This window comes from Anser anser (assembly GCF_964211835.1).
Source record: "Anser anser genome assembly, chromosome: 2".
NCBI lineage: Eukaryota > Metazoa > Chordata > Aves > Anseriformes > Anatidae > Anser > Anser anser.
The window spans coordinates 50,296,253-50,314,155 of NC_139721.1; the positions used below are offsets into that span (position 1 = coordinate 50,296,253).

General features: G+C 40.3%; 1 protein-coding gene across 23 annotated transcripts in view; it reads right to left on the reverse strand.

Moving 5' to 3' along the window:
- Positions 1 to 17,903, reverse strand: part of GREB1L (GREB1 like retinoic acid receptor coactivator) — a 137,499-nt gene that overhangs the window by 106,282 nt on the left and 13,314 nt on the right. For 4 of the 23 annotated variants that reach the window (XM_083821848.1, XM_083821856.1, XM_083821842.1 and 1 more), the window contains 3 exons: positions 5,500 to 5,920; positions 4,428 to 4,625; positions 175 to 309 (listed from right to left, as the gene is read on the reverse strand). The exons of 14 other annotated variants lie outside the window; for them this stretch is intronic. The gene's annotated coding sequence lies outside the window, so the exon portion shown is untranslated. 5 more of the 23 variants (XM_083821854.1, XM_083821857.1, XM_083821855.1 and 2 more) reach the window with 5 other exon arrangements.

The following is a 17,903-nucleotide window of genomic DNA, read 5'->3' on the forward strand; positions in this document are numbered from 1 at the left end:
CACCAGCCTGACCCAGGTGCTAGGCCAAGCCCTACCACGCTCAAGCCACAGCAGTGATCACAGAGTATTTGTTGGCATATCTGAGCCCCAGATGGACAGGGGTTTTGGCTGATGGTTTCTTTTCATGAAGACAAGCAGAAGTCAAGCAGCACTGCCAGTATTCCTGTAACTCACAGAGCGCTGTGGTGTTTAGGTCTCCCACATCTGCTTTGCAGACTGAAGTGGCAAAGGTCCTCGGAGCTCCTCCCCTCGGTCACGGTGCTCCACGCATACCACCATCAATGAGGCAAGGCATCGTCAGGCAACAGGCTTAAGAGGTTTACCGACAGCAGAGAAATGACACAGGTTAAAAAACCAAGCTCTTTCTATTCGGTTTTAGGCATTACAAAGGATGAAGTGCCTTGGCAAAGTAACGTTCTGATCTAACCCCCCTGCCTCCTCTCCCAGTGGCCTGTCCAGCTGCAATCCAGCCCATGTCGCTAACCAGTCCCAGTTGTCCTGTACAATCCTCATCCCAGTCCTGGTTTTGTCCCAGCCCAGCAGCTCTCTCCCATCACCCAAAAACTCCTTACCAAACTGGAGTCCATGTTTGCAGATGAACTTGTCAGAAGCACTTTGTTTCATCATACCTTTTTTTCCGTAACTTCATCAGTTCTCAGGCTCCTCAACATGATACCCTCAGTGTCATTACCCAGCTTAGCCTTCAATGGCCAAATCACTTCTGTTTCCTATTCTGATTCGTATACCCGTTTTCCTCATCAAGCCAATCTCAATTTCTTCTAGCATGCACTTCTTTAGTTTCCAAACCCTCGGATTCTTGTGCGGCCAGTCTGATCTCCTTCACCTTCTCCCCCTTCCTACAGCCATTACTCTGAGCTCCTCTATTTTTCTCAGAGCTCATTGGTTTCTTTCCCCAAAAGTATTTCAATTACCCTCACTATCTAAGTCAAGAAGCTCCTACCTGCACATTTCCTGAATTTGAACAGTGAAATCCCTGTCACCCACACACCTAAAATTCTCTTCAGTTTCAGTGCCTGACCTTCAAAGGGCTTGGAAGGGCCAGGGTTACAAGTGAAGGCAGAAGTCCTGCTCAATCCCTTGCGTCTGTGGGCTGTAACAGAGTCATGAGGGAAACAGGATTTTAGCAGCCCACCACTAGCAAGTTTCTGAGCATGGATTAGCTAGAAGTTTTGGCTTTTAACTCGGATAGCTTTGGCTGACTTCTGAAGGGACAGCTAAGATGCAAACTCAAGATTAAATTGATCCCATGCCAAGCACAAAGTAATTACAGTGCAAAGCTGTTGAAAAAAAAAAAGAGCAAAAAAGAACAGTCCTTTTTTAATGTTTTCCCTTCTGCAAAGGAAGGGATTGTTTCATCTGTGTGCTCGATGCCAAAAACTGCCAAGTTGTATGACTGAAATAAGGGGACAGAGCAGCCTAACAGCTGTTCAGCAAGCACAAGTTGCACACAAGTAACCATAGCCTGGTAAAACACTTGTACAACAGAAACTACTCGCAAAGCTTAACAGATTACATTAACAGTTTCATCTACAATTATATATATATAAAAAATAATCTTTGTCCAAACCAAAAATTCTCACTGTTTCCTTTCATTTGTCTCTAAACGTCACTTTTCTTTCATTGCCGATTTTTGTAAGCCTTTTAGCCTTCATCTTTCCACCACTCCCCCCAACTCCCAAAAGGGCTCAGACAGGAACTTTAAGTTTGCATACAATTATTTCATACACAACTGACTTTAGACCATCTCCTCTACAACTCCTTTAGCTTATGACAAAGTTCATATGCATTTGCTGTTACCATTCACTGCCAAAGTCATTTACTGCGTAGTTTCCAGTCTCTCGAGATAAAGTTCATCTTTTTAGTAATAAATCAATGACTTTATAAACTGATAAAATCACGTTGCAGAATCACATCTACCATACACGCGTCAGTAGGCCACAGATTCTGGCAGATACAAACTCACCAGCTCTGCGCTGCTGAAGCTTTACTGTGTGTAGGGAAACAAGAAGATGGCCTCCACATTTAGTCTTGGCAAATAGGAAAATAAAGTCACAAGAGCAAAACTTAAGATAAAAAAAACTGGGTCATCTAATGCCTCTTGTCCTCTCAGGCTATGAATAAATACATTGCCTAGTGCTGTATCCATTCCAGCTGTGACTCAGCTTAGCGATGTGTGACCCGTGCGCTCTCTCTCTCAGAATACTAGCCTAGTATTTTACTGCTTCAAAAGTCATCCAGTTGCAGGAACTGAAATCAGTGGTTTTCAAGAAACCAAATAATGGCCAATGGCTTTTTTTCTCCATTTCTCATTTTTAATCTTTGTAAAGGGGGGACTTACGCACAGTAGAGTCCAGAATTTGAAAAATCCCACCATGTCCAGTACACACACTTATACACAGGTGTAAGATCGCTGTACCTGCGTACTAGAACAAATTGAGCCTGGTGCAATGAGGAAGAAGAGTATGGGAATCAAAATAAGAAACAGGAGTGATTTAGCCATTGAAGGCAAAGCTGGGTAATGGCACTGAGAATAGCATGTCAAGGACCCTGAACACTGATCACTGTACACATGGAAGAACTGGTTAAGAATTGATTCAAAATTCAGACACAATTTTGAACACCTGAGCTAGGGTGTTCAAAAGAAGCTAAACCACCCAGGGCCACACATCTGTAGCCACAATTTCCTCCAAACACATTATTCATGAATAAAATCCAAAACATACATTCATGTACTGTCAGCCAAAGGTCATTAAAAAGCTTTGCTTGAAAGGCCTAGGATTAACTCAAGAAGTCTTAATTCAAATTTGATAACACTTTTTTTTTTTTAATCTTTTGAAAATACACTGCTGTCAACATTCACACACGTGGTCTGGATCTATAAAACCATTTATTTGTTTTTGCTCCGAAACTTTAGAAGTAAAACAAAGTTATCCTAAAAGAAAGAATGTGTTGCAGACATGTGATTTACTTTTCTCTTTTAAATATGGTAAATAGCATTGCTAGTCCAGTTTTACATCACTGAAAAATAAAGCTAGCAAACCAGCTGCTCTTGTTTTTCACTGAAATTCGAAGGAAAACCATCTCAGGCCACGTTCGCTTCAGCTGGCGCAGCACAGAAGTCAGACGGTTGCATTGAAACCATCACTGCTCATAAAGCATAGAAGATAAGTCAATAAACTGACCCTTTAAGATCTGCCTAGTGCAGTAATTGTCATCACTATCCAGCTGGCATTTAAAAAAAAAAGTAGTCATGATCGTGACCTTTGCATTTTTACAAACATTGGCTATTGTCATGAGGAAGACCTCTTTGGCCTCATAATTCACATGCTGTTAACAACCAGCAAGAACACAGCATGTTGTGTCAGTTACTAAATAACGTAAGAAAAATTGGATGTCGCACTCATACCCCCACTGCCCCTGTGCACAACCATGCACACTGAAGCAAAGATGTATTAGACTGAAAGGTTCAGAAAGATTAAAACCAGTTTTAATATTCATGGTCCTGTATTGGACTGTATTTTAACTATTTAGGGGCAAGGCAAAGAATTATTTGTTTTTAGTTATTTGTATTTATCTCTTACTATTTGGTTTTGCCTCATTCTAAGGGAAATGCAGCTCATTTAATCATGTTTTCTGTAACCTTGTAAACTCACAAATCAATTCCATAAAAATTAGACAGATGTACAAAAGATATTTAGTTCCTCAATATTCATGAAGAAACCTGGCCAGTTAGGCAGGACATTTGACAGTGTCCCACCTTCTGGGGAAAGGCACTACAAAAGAACCCACTGGAAGGACTGACCCTAACTACGTCCAAATACAGAAAAAGTTGTAAGTTCTAGTTGTACACCTAAGAAATCCAAGTCTTTAGGAAGCTAGGCTTCAACGATTCCGGTGCTCCTGGAATTGCTTGCAATACTTAGTTTTATTACCTACAAAAGCAACAAGGTCCAGAAAAGCAAACTTTGCGCTGCTTTCATCTGGCTCACTGCCTGCAGAAAACACACTGCAGGCAGAGGACAGAACTGGAACGCTTTCTGCAGCCCACCTCATCCAACTCAGTGACCCACGCAATCAAAGAAGAATGATGGGATGGTCAGAACAACCTAAAACCAGACATGGCATGTCAGCCCACAAGCCTCATTGCTTCATTCACACAGTGACCAACAGCAGATACTTAGAGAACACAGAAACCGTGACTTTCCCGTAGGAGTAATTATCCAAAATACTGTCCCAACCTCTACTGATCCATAACTCAAGGCTCATTTAACAACAGCTATAAATTTGTCCAACTGCTTTAAAAACCACCTAACCTTCCAGCACGCCTGTGTCTTGAACAAGGAGCATCACAACTCACCTCATGCTTGCAGTTACCACCTTTTGTTTGCATTCAGCACAGTACTTACTAATTTCACTTGATGCTCCTTAGTTCTTTTTCTACAGAAGACAAGAAGGGGTATCACCATCTGCCCCACGTTATTTTATGGGCCTCAGCTGTCTTTCTCGCAGGCTGAAGTTTAGTCTACTTAGTTGCTCCTTACACAGCAGCAGTTCTACACCTTTGATCACATCACTTTCCTCTGTGTTTTTTCCTGTGTTAATATCTGTTAATTGGAGAAAAGGGGGAGTGAGACAAACTGCCCATGACGTTCAATATTTAGATATGCTGAAGATGCACGTGCATGGCAGAATCACTTTTTCTGCTTTTTTCTCCTTTTGTTTTTCCTCCTAATAACTTAACATTTACTTTTCTTTGTCTTTTTTTTCCCCTCACTACTACGGTCCCTTAAGCTAGCATGTTAATAGCACTCTCCATTACAAAATCAAGACATCGTTTCTGAGCAGTAACTTCTTCAAAGCATCTATACAAAACTGAAACGCATGCACTTTCCAAGATATACACTGAGCAATTTCTGAAAGAAACATTGTATGTTCCCTGTACTACTATCCCAGTCCATCACCAGGACAAAAAAGTAGGACAACGGGAATTCAGCTCTACCCTTCCTCATCTGTTATTATCGTATGTGATTAATTGTTACAGTGCTTCGCAACGAGGAGGAAAATTTTGCATGTGAAAGGGTGATAATAAATCATAGGTCAGCTTAAGCTGACTAGAAATTCTGCACACGGTAGTCGAATGGCCCAAGAATGCTGACAAATCTTTTTGTGAGCCCAGCCTGAGATTTACTGCAAACTAACGCTGTATTTAACTATATAGTGTCTTCACCCCTTACTAAAAAATGTTCATGAGGTAACAAGTTTCAATAGAGAAGTTTCAGTAGAAAAGGGGATTAAGTCATAAGTATATGTTTTGTACAGATATCTTTAAGAATTAAGGAACTGAGTATTAACTCTCTTTCAGGAAGAAATGTTACAAGCAATAACAAAAATGATCTGAATATATTTGTCTGTCTGCTCAGTCCTTGAAGTTTTTACTAGCAAGAAACTGAGTTAAAAAAATAAAATAAAATAAAATACCTGGTCTGATGATTTTTCAGCAGCCTGGCAGTAAATGACACTTTTCATATGCGGATAATCACATATGCACATGTTGCTCTATACTGACCAGTCGTAAAAGATCACAGAAGCAGCTGAGCGTGCGCCGTGTGAAAACCAGAAGATAAGGTGGATTTTTCCTCTCCCTCCTCCTGAAGGCTGGCAAGGATCAGTGAAATTAAACACTGCCCAAGGCAATTGTTAAAAGCAGTTTGGCCATTAAAGTCATGTCATCTGGTGACCCAACTGACCTACATTAAACCCAGGCTAAAGGGCAATGTCATCTTTCTTTTCCTTTAGATAGCATGACTTCGCATCTTCAGCACAGATGGAAGACAACACCTTTGGCCTTCTGCCTTCTACTGTACCCCTCCTCACAAACCAAAGTTAGCCACAACCATATCTGAAAAAAAAAATAAAAAATGCTTAATTATCATTAGATACATTCAGTTTGGGTTGTCTGACTACACAAAATGACTACCAATTTGCAGAAATGTTGTCCCATAGATACCAGGAGGGCTCACTCCACCTCTCTGACCCACTTCAGCATCACTACGCTCACAACCCAAGCCCGTCGCTTGCAGAGAGGAACACCCCCCTCCGGGCACCCGTTGCTGCGCGACTGCCTGATATATGTTTTATAGGCACATCAAGAGTTCGAGTGGCTCAAGTAGGTGCACGTACACCGATTGGATCGGTGAAGACGAGTATAATGGAGAGTGGGATTTTATTCTTGGTGAGTTTATGGGAAGGGAAGTGGATGAGTGGCGAAGAACAGGTCTGGGCTGCGTATCATAAATCCCTCATTTATGCGTAGTTACTGAGGACAACCCCCCAGCTTATTCAGTCACTGTTTCTGATAGCAAACACAGGCTGCTTTAACAACATACATAAAGCGGGTAACATTTTGCAGCCTCAAAAGGCTCTCGAATCACTTCTACGTTCCATTCTCCCATCAGAGAAAAACACTTCATCAAAAACAAAGAATATTCTTGCCTTTCCTCCCATCTTTGATCAATGTAGGCTGCGAGACGACACTTGTTTATGTTGCGAGAGCTTTCTTGTTTGGCAACAAAAGACATTTTGAAGAGCTGCCGGTGCACCAGGAACGAAGTTTATAGCTTGATCCTACAATGCCTGTGCTTCTTCATTAGGCATCTTTGTCAATGGGAATAAATTGCTAGGCTGCCTAACGGCTCAGGCAAACAGCCTTTTCTCAAGGGAACTGTTCTTCTGAAGCATCAGAAATCTGAACTTTCTACAATCTCAACATTTTTCTTCAATTTCAGCTTATACAAATTTATAATCCATATGTTTCATAGTCTGCAATTTCTTTAGAAATTATACAACTGTCAAAGTATTAGGATGTTTCTAGTCACATAGACTTTCAGAGCTACCGCCTTATTTGAAACAGAGACATGCTACAGATTCCTACGGTTAAATCACCTTGTTGGTTTTACCCACAATTTTCATCTTCTAAATGTTTAAAGAGATCTACAGAAACCCATATAATGTGTAAAAGTGCGAACTGCTGAAAGTGGAGAACATGGAATCCTGTGCTGAAAGACATCTTTGAAAATTATGGTTATTTTTGGAATTATTTGAATTTAGTACAAAAGGTTTGGTGTTGCTTTTTGCAGTCCTCCCCATTCCCCTTTTGTTATTTGTTCTTTTTAATCATCCAAATTATATGGAAAAAAGTCAAAACCAATTCAAGACAGTTGGCATTTGACCTACAACTGTTTCTTCTGGTCCTCAACCACACCTGGATCTTACCGAGCCAAATATTCTCTACCCCATTGAAGGGTAACACTTTATTGTAGAAAGATCTAAAGATGTGTAAATCCTTCTGACTGTTATTTAAAAATAATGGCATTCAAGCATCTTCCATGTAAAAAGATGACATTTTTAACAACAACAAAGTTGCAAAATTCTGTTCTCAAATTCACTGTATAGGCTGGCACCCTTAGTTACGTAGCTCTACACAGATAGACACAGAAACGTTACACATACATTTCTAAAGATACACACAGGTCAAGTTTTCCATAGAAACAAGGACAAATTTTCCTTTAAATATCCTATACAACTGCACTAACAAAATGCAACCTGCATTCACTTCAAAGTTTCCTAAATTAAGCTTTTGTAACATATGTTACAAACGGATCCAATAAATCAAAAAAAAAACCTGCGTAGTGAATCTGCTATTGATTGGATCCCATTAAGAAAAACTGTATGCAAATACACTAGTCTATAAGGATAAAATATTAAGAAAAAATTAGTTTTGCTTATTTAGTTTCATTTTCAAGTCATCAGAAAAGTAGGAAGCCTAAAAACATGGGTAAAATGAAAAGAACAGCAGATCATGCTCTTTAGCTAGCACATTTTAGACTCTGTACAATGTATCCTGATATACATTTTCTTGCAAGTTTCATACATAGAAATGGAAATTGTGTCTTTTAAGATCTGCTCCTGTAGTACCTATGGGTACTACATGACTCACCATTTTAATACGGAATTTAAACAACAGCTAAAGCTTAGCAAAGGAAAATCTCTAACAGCAACGAGTAGTTTTTTGCTTTGTTATGTTCATTTTAAACATCCATTTTCAGAATAACTACCCTTTCTCATTCTTTTTCCAGTGGCAACTGGCTGAAGTGCCTGTTATTTTCTGTAATTATGAAGAAACTAGGCAATGAGAATCTTAAGAGAATAGCTTGGCACATCATTCAAACACAAGAGAGACGCAGTTTCAGAGCAGAATAGGGTAGCAGGAAGAAAAGGCAAAGAACTCTGTCCTCAGGATTTCCCAGCCCAAAATACTTCATTCTACATCATGCCCTAATGCAATAAATATTACTGAAGCTTATCTGGTGCCTGCAATGAATTACAGAGTGTTCACCACATACATAATGTTTGCCTTTTGTAACGTACCGACTCTCCTTGCCTCTTGTCAAGATGAAATGCTGTATGTGTTAGGAAGGCAAGGTCACACTTGCTTTAAACACAGGCCACAGATTTCTAGATAAAGGAAAGCTCTTCAATTTAACTGTATACTAGATTTGCTGTGAATTTATCCTAAGCTAAATAAGTGTTTTTTGTTGTTGTTGTTGTTGTTTTTTTAATTACTTACATTGTAATTTCCACGTAATTAAAGGATGTTCTTTCATGTTGTGTTTGAAGCACTTTTGCATAACAAGGCCCATGCAAACTTGCAGGTTCTGGCTCTGGACAATCACGTTTTCTCCCCAAAGCCTAGTTGCATACTTTCCTGAAACGCCAGTGAAAACCACTCAGAAAATCTCTCTTTAATTTCTGATCGTGGCTGAATAAGGCACAACAGGTAAAACACTTAGCCTAAGAGTACCTCCTTCCCCCAAGTAAAAGGAGAGGAGCAGCAAGAGAAGACATACAAGAAGAGAAGATAATACATACAAAAATAAAAATCCAGGACAACAGAGGAAGCAGTATGAGCTAACTGCAGATTCTCTTTCCACATTTTTAAAGAAGCATTTTATTCATGAATCTGCGTCTCTTGCTTCCTTTTCGCCACTCCCTGTTTTTACCAGAAATGAAAGCAGTATTTTTGTCAGCGTTGCTTGGATTGCATGCAGTGACAGCTTACCTACTTTTATTTGCTTAAACATGGCTTCTCTGTATATTAATTATATTAAATTACTCTCTGTATATCATTAATTTTATTGAGATTAATTTCTATCTGTTGCAATACATTTTTTTTTTTTGATAGCTATTACAAGTTGTCAGGTAGACTTGTACTTCCCAGCTGTGAAGCAAAGACTGTCTACCTCCACGGGACATGTTGATCTAAGCCTGTGAGCCTTAAGTGCCCACTCAGATGCAACACGAAGCAACTGACAGTTCTGGTTCTAGGACAATTCCGTGCACCCAGCTCTGCACTTCTCCCTTTATTTCCTCTGCCTCATTAGAGATCATGATGCAGTTTCAATAAAGTTACTGTTAAGAAAAAAAAAGTCTACTGTTAGAAATAAAAAAAACATTTAAAAATAGAATTGGAAAAAAAAAGGTTTGAAAATGTTTTGGTTTTGTTTTGTTTTTTCTACAAGATGTATTTCTGCCTTTTAGATGGGGGAGAAGAGGGAAGAAGGAAGGTTGGTTTCCATCCACATATTGCAAGGGTCTGCTGAGCTGTAGGGTTCCAGCTGGAATGACAGTGTGCACAAAGCACACATTCTCCATTTCCTACATGAAGGTCCTATCCAGCCTCCTTTAAGGGTCTCTGGACACTGGGGATGGGTGAATGTTCATCCCTCCTTCAGCAGGGAAGGAAAATACTTACTACAGAATGGAAAAGAAATCTGCTAGGGGGGTATTACAGCCTCCTGTCACATTAACTTTCAATGACTATTCCAAGTTTGTAAAACAGCAGTAAGAATTTTCCATTAACAAAACCAAAACAAAGAAACCAAAAACAAAGAATCTAAAAACCACAGAAGTTCTCATGGACCCTTCTGCATTTAAGTCAGTGCTTATAATCTTAACAATTTGGTGACTATTTTTTTTTTTTTTTCCTAAGGAACTTACAAGCTCTCCTAGTATGCTTACAATGGCCACATGCTGCATACTAGTACCTTTGGACCTCAGAAGTTTTATAATGTAAAAAAAGGGAAAAGAAATTCTGTGTCTTCCCTTTCTTTATAAAACTTTCAGGAAATTTAAATAAAAGCAACCCTGCAAAAAGTTTAAAAAATTTACATATAAAAATTAAAATTTTAATAAACAATTTTTATCCTATGATGCATAGCATAATTTTTTTTTCCTGAGTTGCATACCTTATTTCTACCATGCACTGTGTGTATCTTTAAATGAGATGGAAAGAAGATGACCATCCCATCTGGAATCTCACAGAAGTATTTCCTATATTTACATTCCCTCAATTAGCTTTTTGTATTTACCAGAACTATGCAAGTATAATAAGCTTTTTGTAAAAAAATGGAAGAGATAAAGTCTTGTCTTCATTTGTTTGCAAACATTTTGATGTCCAATCACACCTTTGTCCAGGTCAAAGTAAGAGTCACACATGTAGAACTATTAAGGAAATGACCTGATCAAATTAAAAGCTTCCCTACAAACACTTTAAAACAAGAATTTGTGAGAGATGCTTGCCAAGCACCTTCTGTCCCTCGTCACAGGGAAGGATTCAGCCTGCATTCAGTTTCACCCCTCTGGTGTCTGCCACCCATCTGTCACCTCCCTTTTTCTGGGGTAGTCTGCTCTGTACACAGAGAACCTGCACACCAGCCCCTAGGTCTCGTCTACCTCAAGACCACTACCTCCTGCTGATACTGGGGGTGGGCATTGTTGTAGCCAAACATGGGTATCTACTTGCCTCACCAGCATCATTAGCAAAATTGTAATGAAGTGGTGCCCAGCAGGGCCTCCCTAGCTCATGCTTCCAAAGAAACTAGACTTAGCTGGAAATGAGAAGCAGGAATGTTGTCTTTATATAACCTACCTTTATTAAACACATATATTTTTTAAAAAAGTAATCTGAGAGCATGCTCTCAGAATGAAATCCTTGCCTAAACGAAGACATGATGTGTGATGGTGGTGGTTTATTTCAGCAGCACGGGGATCTTGCTCACAGCTAGTGCCTGTGCATGGGTTACAGGCTCTGGAGCATAAGGTAAGGCAAGGGCTCCATTTCAAGGACAGAGAGAATGATACATGCATCATCAGCCGTCCGGTAAGATTGTTCTCAGCTAAAAACATTTCCTTTCTGCCAAGCAAGAAGGATTCCATATACCATAGCTCAGCTGCATTCAGTCTGCTTTGTACTGCACGCAACAGTCAGTGTTAAAACAGCTGCGATGCCCGGACTGCAGCACGGAAAGCTACAAAACGCTGCACCCCAAACTCAGTCCCAAGCCCACTTCATACATTCAGCCTCACAGATACTCTATAATAAAGCTGTGTCGGAGTAATCACCTCAAAGCGAGATGAAAAATGCTGCTTCCGTCACAAGCAAAGCGCTGCCTACTCCTAGAAATTACTTGGTAGGATTACTTACTCGGAAACTGAATCTGGCTTGTGAATGATAGTCTAAAATGGTATTTTCTTTTAAAGAAACCTAGTTTAAGCAGGGATATTATGCAGAGTCAGAAATGCTAGTGCAGAATTAAAGATGAGCCCAGGTTGCATACGTGAATGGGCAACATTCAGCTCAGTTAAAATAAAATACTCAAACTCAGTTACTAGCAATGAGAAGATCAGAAACGTATATGATTTAATATATGTGGAGCAATATTTTTTAATCAACGAGAGCCCTAACAACAGTTTTAAACTCTCCCCTGCTTCTTCAAACCCTGTTCACACTATCCTTCTAGTGGCATAAGCTGTAAGCAGCTCTATAGCAAGGTGCCAGCAAACACTGCTGCTTTAAAAGCTTTTAAACAGCAAAAAACTGTTTAGGAGGCAAGGGGAATGGAGGGGAGTTAAAAAGAAAACACACTGAAAAACATCAGTGAAACAATATTTAAACTTCATTCTTACCAAAACAGCAATTAGTGCTATAATTGTGTAGTTATGGCATAGTTTAAATAGTTTGTCTCATATAAATGCAAAAAAATATGTATCTTTTTAACATTAAAGCTTGTATGTATTATGAAAATTGTATAATCATTTAATTAAAACTTCATTAAAACCAAAACATTGGGAAATTGCTAACAGGGAGAGTTCCAGCCTTACCTTTTGCGTGTCATGTAATCTTATATAAACAGCATCACAAATCCCCCCAAGAAACTTTATATGCATGGACCAAGACGTACAGTTTTCCTTCCAAACTCTTATCTGGCCATTACCCATATTTTGGGGAACGAAAACTATGACACAAAGCTTAAAATTACTCACCTAACAGTCAATACATAAACCAGCTTTATGTGAAGTCCTCAGTAGTTTCAAGAGTTAACAGCTGCACCAAATACCTCTCTTACCACTGACACTGAAGATGCTCATTGCAGCAAAGCACAAACTTTCTAGAAGCCAGTAGAAACAAAGACAATAAAAACCTTGTTTTCTTGAAGATGCTTTTACAAGTCTGATCGTCTCCTTCATGATCCAGTTTTACAGGAAAGATGTGAACAAGCATATTTCTGCTTGAGCTAAATGGACACAGAGGAGCAGCAACAGAGCACGATGGGCTACAGAGTTCTGCATGCAGTTAAATTTTTTCTTAAAAAAAAGCTTATTCCAATTTGTCCCTGGATGCTTCATTTTTAAAGTATGATTTCACAGACGCGGTGATGTGGAAGTAACACAGCCTATGAGATTCAGGTAACTGTCTTAGATGTATTATGAACTGATAAACAACACCCTGATGCAAATCCAAACTTCAGTGTCTTCAAGACAATTCTGCTGTTTGGAAAAGGCACAAAGTTACACATGGTACTCAACATCTGTATTCAAAGAGACCTATAACGAATATGCCTCACAAAAGACATTTCTCTGTCTAAAATCCATGCCCTAAGCCAGCGTGACATTTCGTACGCAGCCTCTGAGAAGCAGCACTGAAAATTTAAACGAGAGAGGGTAATTGATTCATTACATCTATTTCTACTATATTTCTTTTTGTATTTTTTGGTCCCCATTTCAAAAGGCATTGTTTAAATTGCCCTAATCTGCAAACAGCAACAATAAGTGTAGCAAATACTTGACAATGAAGATGTAAAGCCTCTAAAAACCTGTTACCTTAGTAACCATGGGAATGCAGGAGAATAAGAATACACCGAGTGTCAGGACATCATTTTGGATTCCACAGGGTTTGGGTTGAAATACAGTCAGCTTTCATTAGCTTTTTGTTTTTCCCAGTAGGCCCTTGGACTTTGAAACAAAACCTGAATGACAGCTATGAGCAATTCCAGCCTCACTCCTGATTAGCCACACCAAACAAAACAGCTCTCTTAGTGTGAACCCCCCACCATTTGCACCCAACAAGCCTTGAAACAAACATTATTTATGCCGCTGACCCCTCTGGATATCACTAATAAACAGCATTCCAAAAAGAAGAGGAAAACAAAGAGCCACTTTCCTGGGTCTTGATAGAGAATTTACTTTAAACAAACGTGCTGCTAGAAAAATAAGCCAAGATACCCACCCGGGACACTTCGGTAACCCCACAACCAGTTTATTTATAAGCTTACCAGGGGTGTTAATTCAACACAAACACTAAGAAGAATTGAGCTGCTCATTTAAGCAGCACTGTATTTCCATTTTACTCACAGAAGGAGAAAAAAAAAAAAAACAGCACACCCCCAGATAAAGCACTGAGCTCCAAGCCCCTGCCCCCACCAACGTCTGCGAGGAAGTTTGTGGTCAAGACAGAAGAGAACAAAGATCTTCCAACCGCTGCCTTGAGCCGGCTTAACTCCAAGACCATCCCCTTCTTCTTTGCTGCTATCTGGTCACTCGGGAAAACAATCCAAAAAAAAAAAAAGGTTCCTCGAAGAAAAAAAAAAAAGGCCAGAAAAACGAGCAGAAGCTCGAGCATCTGGATTATGTTAGCGCAGCCCCTCGAACACCTCAGTGCCCCTTCCACTTCACATGTTGTTCCCTCCCCATAAGCCACGGATGGGTGCAGAAAACCAGAGCACGGCACCTCGGCCTCCTCGCCAGAGGATGGAGGAGTCAGCTGCAGGTTACGGATACACAGCAAGGCAGCCAACCAAAACATCTGCCTGTTCATCAAAACTAGGTTCTCTCTAAAATCCCGGTCAACTTCCCAGATACAACGATAAGGCAGAGTGGTGCTAGAGAGCGAGAAAAACAATCCTTAAGAATTTTAGCAGGAAAGGACTTCAGAGGAAACCACGAGTTCTGAGAAAATAAAATAAAATAAAAAGCTTCCTAAAATGTTTATTTAAATGCCTTTTTAGCACGCAAAACATTTTAATGTTATTAAGACCAGGTACAAATTTGCATAAACCAGAAATTCTATGTCTTCCCAAGTTCCCCTCTAATTTATCATGTCACTTCAAACCTTCAGACTGGTTTTGCACACATCCCTTGGCTTGGCGTAGCCTTGACTGCCTACCCAAGGTTAGTGTGCTTGCCCGCGAAAGGCTCCCTCCAGCAAGGAGGGCGGCAGACGCTCTCACAGCGCTGCCTGTACCTGGGGTGACTGCTCTGAAGAAGCAGAAGCGAAACTGAAGTTAACTTAAATCAGCTGATTTCATCTAAACCCCACGAAACTTCTCCACGGATCGCTCCCCCTCACTGTAAATGATGAAGAAGCCGTTCCAAGCAGGAAGGGTCAATCTCCCAGAGACTGCTGCCAGCTATAAAGCATTCCCACCATCCACCAAGAGGCAGATGAGATGACCCAGAAGAACACGGGGCGGGACTGATCATAAGGACTGTTCTGCAAGGCACCTTCAGGGAGCTAAAAGTAAATGATGCTGCCAGAAATGGTCTAAGTGGAGTAGCTCAGCTAGCAGCCAAGCCAAAACAAAGCAAAGCCCAACGCCTGGAGCTCTTCTGAAGGCAAACATTTACCTGGGAAATGGCTTGTAAGGCAGAAGAGGGCTGTGACAGTCTAAAGTAGGTGGACATGTATCTCCCTTGAGTATGTGTGTTTTGTTTTGTTTTTTTTTCTTTCTAAAGTTAAGCTTCAGCAAAAAGCCATGTGTTGGGAAAAAAAAAAAAAAGGTTTCCTAAAAAGCTTTGTTTTGTTGCTTCCTCTCTGGAAGGCCTGCCACTGGTACTGACAGATACACCTCCTGGGAGAAGGGAAGCTTGGCACTTTCACCTTTGATGCATGTGGTTTTTGAAATGAGAGTGTGGGCTGGAGTGGACAGATGGCATCACTCTTCTTCCAGCAGGAAGTCAATGTTACAGTGTCCAAACTCTGTCCTGCAAACCACAGTCAGGCCTTTTTATCACAAGAGAGGATGATTGCTCAAACTCGTATCAAGGACAGCATCCCTACCAGCTCTGTAAACAGAAGCTGAGTCGCAATAGGATCATTATGACAATGACATATGCAAGGAGCTTACATCAATCCCCCTAGCATGAAAAAGCAGCTGATCATGACCCTACCACTCATTACCCTACCCCACGTGCACCCCTTCTCAAAGAAGAGCACTGCAGAAGGCTCCAACACCGAAAGGCATTGCTCGGACTCTGGTTGACTGTTCTGAAGGCAAAAGATATACATAAGTAATTGCATCCTTGCAACAGCAACATGAGCAGGTGAACGTAAGCAGATGCCAGTCTCCTACCTACTTCCCTTTCTCAAATTACTGCTCTCCTCTGTGTAAGGTAAGCCACAGGTGCCGTGCCTTCTGAACAGCAGATCTGCAGCTGCTTTTATCTGGGAACAAAGGACACATCAGATCTGTTTTAACGGCAGAAGTGCAGTACAACACGATTCAAGAAAGCATGAAGATAGGTGCAGGCCAGCATCCTGGCTACTCTGTCATCTGCGCAGGCCATTGACTTACCTGCTCATCCCAGATACCGGGAGAACTGGATCTTTTGTCAGTTCCCTACAATTTGAACTATACAGCTTAGCAACGCGTCTTGGAAAGAAACAGAAAAAAAATATCCTGATAAAAATAACCACTCACTGCTTTCTCTCCGCCAGATAAAAACTGTGTTCCAAAGATCTGGAACAGGATTTTCAAGCCTGAAATAAAATTCCTAAATTCTTTATAGAAACCCATTTCTGCAGGTGGGGGAAAGAAAAAAAAAAAAAGAAAAGAAAATCAGTTCTCAAACCAATTCAGAACAGTTTTGTCCTTGCAAACTTTAAATTCTCTGGCCCCAAACATCAACCTAGTTTGCACAGTTCTACGAATGTTTTTGATCTCAATGTAATTTCAAGACAGTGTGAAAATACCTGAAAGAGTATCTATCGCTTTATACAACAAGGGAAAAAAGCAGCACATAGGCAAGTTCAATTCATTTTAAAGAAATGGTATCTATACAACCATGCAGTTAACAAAACTTCCAAAGTAATCCAAAAGTAAGATTTTCCTACCTGAGGGAAATTGCGTATTTAAAAACCACCTCACAATATATTTGGCATTAATGACTGAAAAAAAGATTATACTCAGTATTAACCACTTCTAACCCCATATATACCATTGCACAGCTAAGCTCGGTGTGTCACTCCACAGTGAACTGGATCAAGGAACTGATCCACCTAAAAAATTAACCTGGAAAAATACGTTGTTTTTCAAGTGGATCAGTTCCTCTGCCAGATGACAGCATATGGCAAACAAACAGCAGCAGAACGGGGGAAAGGCTGAGGTTCAGGTGTGGAAATGGGCAACCAGCAATGAAGATGCAAGGGCAGGTAAGCACCAAACAAGCCACAGTGCTGTCAAACATCTAGCCACAGGCTCACTCACATGGTTTGATATGAACCTCTTATTAAGCTAAATCACAGATTTTAATTACCTCGTACAACTAAGAGAAAGGAAAACCACAAGTATGCCTGACCCAACATCCACTAAATCAGTGTTCAGTAGGCATCTTGCCACAGTTCAGAAAGATCCTAACCCAACCTACATCCAGGACGATGCTGAAAAGCTTCAGACTACATCTCTTCTACATGCGGAAGGCAACCTGGAGAGCATGTAGGAAAAAGAGAAGAGAAAGGGAAATTAATATAATGCCTTTCACTGTGTGACGTGACTTTTGGGAATTACCTCCAAATTTTATCTCCCGAGTGACAAGTAGGCTAAATTCAAATAAGCAAAGACCTGTAAGATGCCAAGACAATTTGGACTGAATCACTTTCCTTCTCACCCTCCCGTGTAACGCAGCATCATAGAAATATTCCACTAAAGAGTTTCGCAGACTGAAGGAAGTAACAATACCAATCACTGTCCTGTTGCACTGAGGGAGTTTGCTCTGTTTTTGTAGATATTACCTGTTTCCCTGGACACACATCACACATCACTTTTTCTTCAGCAGATACCTGGAACCACAAGCTTCTTCTCTGAATAATGCTTTAAGCAATAATGGTAGCTACAGAGCACATGCTTGCATGTGCGTGCACCTTGCACCCAGCATGCATAAAAACTAAAGAAAAATATAGGCTTTTGCAATATAAATAAAGAAGATAGCTTAAAATAATCTAATCAGAGTTCAGATCTATCCAGTGCCCTACTAACTAAGCAAACATCAGGAGGCACTCAAACAGAGACTGATTTTCTAACAATTAAGCAAGAACAATAGCAAATATTCCATTTGCAACTAAAAATCTCAGTTTTGTTTCAAAGGAGCAGTGGGGATTTCTTTGGTAGTTACTGCAATTAATTTCTGCACCACCACCACACGGCTTATGCGCCCAAAACTATGGCTGCTTTTTCCTCAATGACTCCACACTACAAAAAGGGCATTATTAA